General features: G+C 49.2%; 1 pseudogene; it reads right to left on the bottom strand.

Annotated features, from left to right (window-relative positions):
* Positions 1-2,438: 2,438 nt before the first annotated feature.
* Positions 2,439-5,500, bottom strand: LOC116658045 (annotated as a pseudogene).
* Between the last annotated feature and the right edge of the window lie 603 nt (positions 5,501-6,103).

Genomic DNA, 6,103 nt, shown 5'->3' with positions numbered 1-6,103 from the left:
AGCCCTGTGGGTGTATGTTTGATGTCCCCAAGGGCCAGCAGGGAGGCCAGTGTGGCTGGAGCGGAGTGAAGTCAGGGAGAAAACCGGAGATGAGCTCAGCTTGGGGAGGGGGAGGAAAGCTGTAAAGTCAATGTAAGGACTCTCGCTTCTACACTGAGTGAAATGAGAAGCCATTGCAGTATTTTGAGCAGAGAAGATCACACCGAGAGTCTCGCTCATGCCTGACTTAGGTGATGAGGATGAAAATATTTAGGCTTTTGAGCTGATAAGTTAGACTACATGTTGGACTTTGAGTTGATAGTGTAGTAAATGAGACTTTGGAGGGTTTTGGGATGAGGTGGATGCATTTTGCATGTGGGATGCACAAGAAACTGTGGGGCCAAAGGAAAGAACATGGTACAATAATGGCCCCCAATATGTCCACGGTCTGATCCCTAGAACCTGTGAATATGTCACTGTGCATGGCAACAGGGACTCTGCAGTTGTGACTGTCAAGGATCTTGGGATGGCAGATCACTGTGGGTAAGCAAACGACATCACGGAGGTCCTTAGAGGAGAGAAGCAGATTGGTCAGAGACAGAGATGTGAAGTGGCAGCAGAGGTAACAGTGACAATGGGCCCTGGGCCAAGGAGTGTGAGCATCTCTGCAAGTTGGGAAAGGTAGGAAAACGAATCCCTCCCTAGAGCCTCGGTATGGAACGTAGCCTTGGCCACACGTTGGTTTTAGCCCACTGACATTGAGATTGCACTTCTGCACCCTAGAACAGTGAGAAAATGAATGTGTATTGCTTTAAGCCACTGAGTCTGTGGTCCTTTGTTACAACAGCAATAGGAAAGGCACTCAGGAACCAACATGAATCATGAACCACTGGCTGCCTGCTGTGCTGGCAGGAAGTCCTTTGTCTCTGATCCTGGGGGAGTCTCCTGTCTTCTGGAAGCATCCACAAACTACCTCATGCTAACTTGGCAGCTTGCAGGGGGTCAAATCTTAACCATGCACAGTTCTTGATATTTAGTTAATAAAAAGGATGGTGTCATCATGTGTATTTTTCCATCTTTTAAATACCCTTCAGTCTTCTAATAAAGCTACTTCTAGTTGAGAGACCGTGTAAATAGTTTTCAATCTTAATAATAAATTACTGTGGTTTTATTTGGTTATTTAAATTATGAATAATAATATTCACATTAGTAAAAGTTATTAAAATCAATATTCTTTAGTGAAAATATCAGGTTTCTTTTTGCATGAACATGTATTAACTACAAGAAATGGTCCATGCTTTTTTCTATGATTTAGTGTTAGAATCTTAAAGAATAATATTTTCCTCAAAACATATTATGGTGAAGGGATTTCTTTTGGTGGAACAGTTCCTACATCAAAGCTGGTGCATGGCTCAGGTCACTGGGAACCTAGAGATGATAGAAATTAGGAGGCATTATAAACACAGAACCATTTTTAAAGGAATTAAAAAACTGGATGTGTGAAAACAAAGAATCAGAGAATATTCTGGTGAAATAAATGTATATTTCAGCTTAAGCAAGACACGGTGTGAATAAATTTAAATGAAAAAACCACCCAGAAATTAGCAGCGAGTCATGCATGCAGTGTGACTGATCAAAACCAAGTTGTTTCCAAACCAGTGTGCAGGCTTGATGCCTTCATGAATCAAATCTGTGTGGCACCAGGCCACCTCGAATACATGTTGATGAAGTATTTATAAGCCCTTCACCATCCCAGATCAAAGCCCACACACGAGCCACACGACCATCTCCTACACATCTGCAAAACCCACAGCATAGTGAATAGCACTTTTCTTGTTCAGTAGCCGGTAGCAGGGCACTGTGAGCAGACAGAAATACAGGGAGACAGAGACACAGAGGCATCTCCCCTCACTCAGCTGATAGCCTTCGGTGCATTCCTGGGGAGAAGATTGTCGTAAAATATACCATGGATTGATCCTCACCCTAGGAAAGGAAGGGCAGGGCAGTCCTCAGGTTTGAGCAAGGGTGGATGGAGGATCTCAGAAGAGCTGTTTCAGAACAACCAATAGAAATTTTGGCCACCGTGACCACGAGAGACAAGTCTCCTGCCATCCAGGTAGGCATTTGGTCTCCTGACAAAAGCTGGGCTCACTAAAGGGTTGAGCAGAAGGCACAGACCTGAGGGATGCCCCAGCAAGAGACAGGAGGTAGGGCCTGGTTTATACTGCTCTGGGTGTATCCCAGCCTCATCCGAATGCGAAATCAGAAATTTGCAAAACAGCAGAGCTGGGATGGATCATCTACTCCAGACTACTCACCTTACAGATAAAAAGGGTGGCAGCCCTGACAGGCAAAGCAACGTGCTAAAGGCAGAGCGTGGAAGTGGCAGCGCCAGATAAAACACACCGTGCCAACCCCCGTTCAAAGATGCTGACAGTGAGTATGGGGCCAAGTTTCCAATGAGGAGAATTAGACAGTGTAAATACTTTGTTCCCCCTAAAACCGCAAATGATTTTTAAAGGCACAAAACTCATCTTAACTAGCTCTCTTCTGAGGGGGCTCTCTTCTGCCTCTTCGTCTTTCTGTCTGTCTCCATTTCTCTCTCTCAGACACAAACACATACAATTTTGTGAAAGGGGACTTCCTGCCATACAAAGACAGACTTCACATCTTCAGAAAGACACTTGACAAAGCACGTTTCTCAATTCATGTCTTTGTGTGAGGTCTGGGCAACTGGCTTATTTTCTAGAACAATTGGTGGTTACAAAATCAGGAGATCATCATCCCCAAAGGAAGAGTTCTTGTCCGTGTTGATGAAGTTGGGGATGGCACATTTCATGAGCCTATTCGGCTCCTCCTCTGGCCACATGCTGCATCTGATGGCTTCCTGGAGCCGAACATCACTGTCAAGGGCTATGATTGGGATACCACCTTTGGCCTTGTCCAAGTGGTCCACTTCATTGATGTAGCAGTGAAAGAGGGACCTAGATTCGTCAGTGCCCTGCCAGATAACACATTGGGTACCAGCAGTCTTCCAAAGTCTGACACAAAGCTGTTCAGTCTAAATCTCTTCTCGGGAGACTCTGCATTGCAATAAAGAAAACCAAAATAAAAGATAGCTCACACTCTAGCTCAGTGACCTGAAGAATCATAGTTTTGCCATCTACTGAGTGCAAGTCCCTGCACAGAGCATGCTGACAAGAACTGGAAGTGAGAGACATCACTTCTGAACACATACAATTAAACCCAAGACAAAAGTCTCAAGTGAGGGCCCTTGGACCATCCTGAAAAGACATCGCTCCCTGAGAATCCTCAATATTGGTGCATCACACACCAGTGTTTCTCAGTGGGACACTCAGATCACCTTCATCAGAATCAGTTAAAGTGCTTCTTAAAATGCAGAATTCCGGGGTGCAGACCCTCAGCGTCTCCAGAGGTAGGGACTTGCAGTCTGTATTTTCAGAGCCGCCAAGATCACTAAACACACTCAGGTTTAGCACCGCGGTCTACTTCGTGTCACCTGAGCATCAACAATGCTGTCTCATGGGGTGGGTGGGTGTCATGTGTGTCAGGGTGTGTCCTACCCACGTGTCTCTCCTGATTCTCAGAACTGACAGTGCAGCTCCATTGGGCAAGAAATACCACCATTTCACAATGCATACGCAGGGCTCCTGACTGACAGATACAATCAGTGATAGGAGAGGGTACAAAACTCAGGTTCCTGATCCCTTGTTTCACTTACTGTGGGACAAATGATCAATTCAAGGGTAATAAATCAGTGAATGAGTGAATAACATGACTCTCGTTAGTCCCACGAGTGCCTGGAAGAGCGAGCCTGGGTACACTGAGAACCATAACAGCCCATCTCTTAATTGCCATCCTTCCCAGATTTATGTAAAGGTTATTTCCACCCAGGCAGTGACTCCTGAAGGGCAAGAATCATGTCTGAGCACACTCTCAAATCCACAACACAACCTGACAACAATTAGGCTCTGGAGTCTGTGTTTAGCGAGTGTGGAATCTCAGCGATTCCAGCTCTTACACCTTGCCTTCCCACCCCACCCTTCACCATATGGCCCTTATGACCAGCTCTCCCGGGGCTGCGGCCACGGAACCCATTTACAGGACTGGAAGAATCTGATCGTGTAAACCACCCCCCAGATTATCATCAAGAGTCATCTGCATTTCAGGGATCAGTAATCCCAGAAGCTTTGCAGTTCAGGCAGCTGAGGGATTTTTATATCAGCTCTGTCTTCTACTGTGACTGCCTGGGTGACATCAGACAAGGAATTCTCAAAAGCCTGAGCTTTTCCTTTCAGGAATAATCTATATAACAAATCTCGTTGACCACTCAACAAATGTGATGTGAAGATCAATGATTTACACAGGAGTACAACATTCACTAGGTCGTGGATTTAGAATCAGAGAAAAATCATTTGAGAAAGATTGACAGAATGTAGCTTTAATGAAATTTAAGTATTCTTACCTTTCAGTAAATCATCTTCTTCCCCTAATTATCACTTCACCCAAGGTTAAAACATGTTTGAGAACAGAGATGAGTGTGCCAGCAATCTGTGACCCAATAACCTAAAATATCACCTAGGAAAAAGAGGGGAGTAACAGATTTTTAACAAGCATGGTGAGGATGGTGAGGCCATCCCCCAAATCCAGACTAAGAAGCTCTGAGTAATAGCTTTCCTGCCTGCCTGTGGCATCAGCTGATGTGAAAACCCACCCAGAAACCACACTGTCCAGCAGCTCTTCCGTAACACAGGCTACAGTTCTCAGGATTAAGAATTGGGTCCAGTGACACCTTCGCTGAAGAATAAAGACAAAGGAGAACAAGAGAGTTCTGCCCCTCCCCAGGGGAGAGCCCAGACCTTGGGATGCATGCAACGCGCCCACCTCCCAGGAGAAGGATAAACTGGAGAAGAGCGTCCTGCAAAACTGGGCAGCAAAGTTGAGATGGGAACAAATTGACCAGCTGGCCAGGGACAGCCCCCTCCATCGCTGCCTTGGCGGCTGCCTCCGCCCCCTCAGCACATCCTGCCCACTTCCGGTGGTTAAGCTGTCAGGGAAACTGCGCTTTGCGACCTGGGGCAACAGAGGCTGCCCCAAGGCCAAGCTGCGGGGGAGATGGGAGCTAAACCACCAGCTCCCCAGCGGCAGGCTCCATACCCCCGCCAACACCCCGCCGCCCCTGCACCCTACCGCACCCCCGGGGCAATATGACCCGGAGAAGGGTGACCTGGGAACGAGGACCAGCAGAGGCCGCCCCCACATCAGGCCTCCAGAGAGATGAGAGCTTATCCTCCAGCTCGCCTGGGGCAGACCCCCTCTCCTCTCCACCCCCTGATCTCACCGCTCCCACCTCCCAGGAGCAACCTGACTGGGTGTGGGGTGTCAGGCGAATCTTGGGAGGGAGAGGCCGTCCCCAGGCCACATCAGGGGAGAGGAGAAGAAGTGGCCCCATTAGGAAGGGCAGCCGGCCTTCACAGCTGCCCCTGCCCCTTTACCGCATCGCGCCCGCCTCCCAGGAGCAAGCTGACCTGGAGACGGGCATCCGGCTTCTTGGGCAGCAGAGGACGCCCCCAGGATTGGCCGTGGGGAAGAGGGGAGCAAATTGACAGGCTCTGCGCTGCAGGTCCTCTACCCCCGCCGTCACCACCCCTCCACCTTAAAGGCACCGCCCAGGGCGCCCCTCCCCCAGCAGGCTGAATGGGACAGGTGTGTCTGGTGATCTGGGGCAGGAGAGGCCGCTCCCACGCCAGGCCATCGGGGAGACAGGAGCCAATCCGCCAGCTCCCCAAGGCAGACCCCTGCCACCGCAGCAGCCACCGCTCCTGTCCCCTGACCTCATGGGGGCCTCCTCTGTGCAGCAGGCTGAACTGGAGATGGACGTATTGCGAACTTGGGGCAACAGGGACCGCCCCCAGTGCAAACCATTGGGGAAAATGGGAGCAAGTGGACCGGATTCCCTGGGAAAACCCGCCGCTGCTGCCACCACCCCCATGGTACAACGCCCGCCTCCCGGGGTCAGGCTGAATAGGATACATGTGTCCAGTAACCCAGGGCAAGAGAGACCGCCCCCAGGACAAGCCGCGGGGAAGATGGGAGCAAATGG

This window comes from Camelus ferus, chromosome 19 (assembly GCF_009834535.1).
Source record: "Camelus ferus isolate YT-003-E chromosome 19, BCGSAC_Cfer_1.0, whole genome shotgun sequence".
NCBI classification, from domain to species: Eukaryota; Metazoa; Chordata; class Mammalia; order Artiodactyla; family Camelidae; genus Camelus; species Camelus ferus.
Note: the sequence above shows the minus strand (reverse complement) of the source record. Positions and strands in the feature narration are given on the sequence as shown.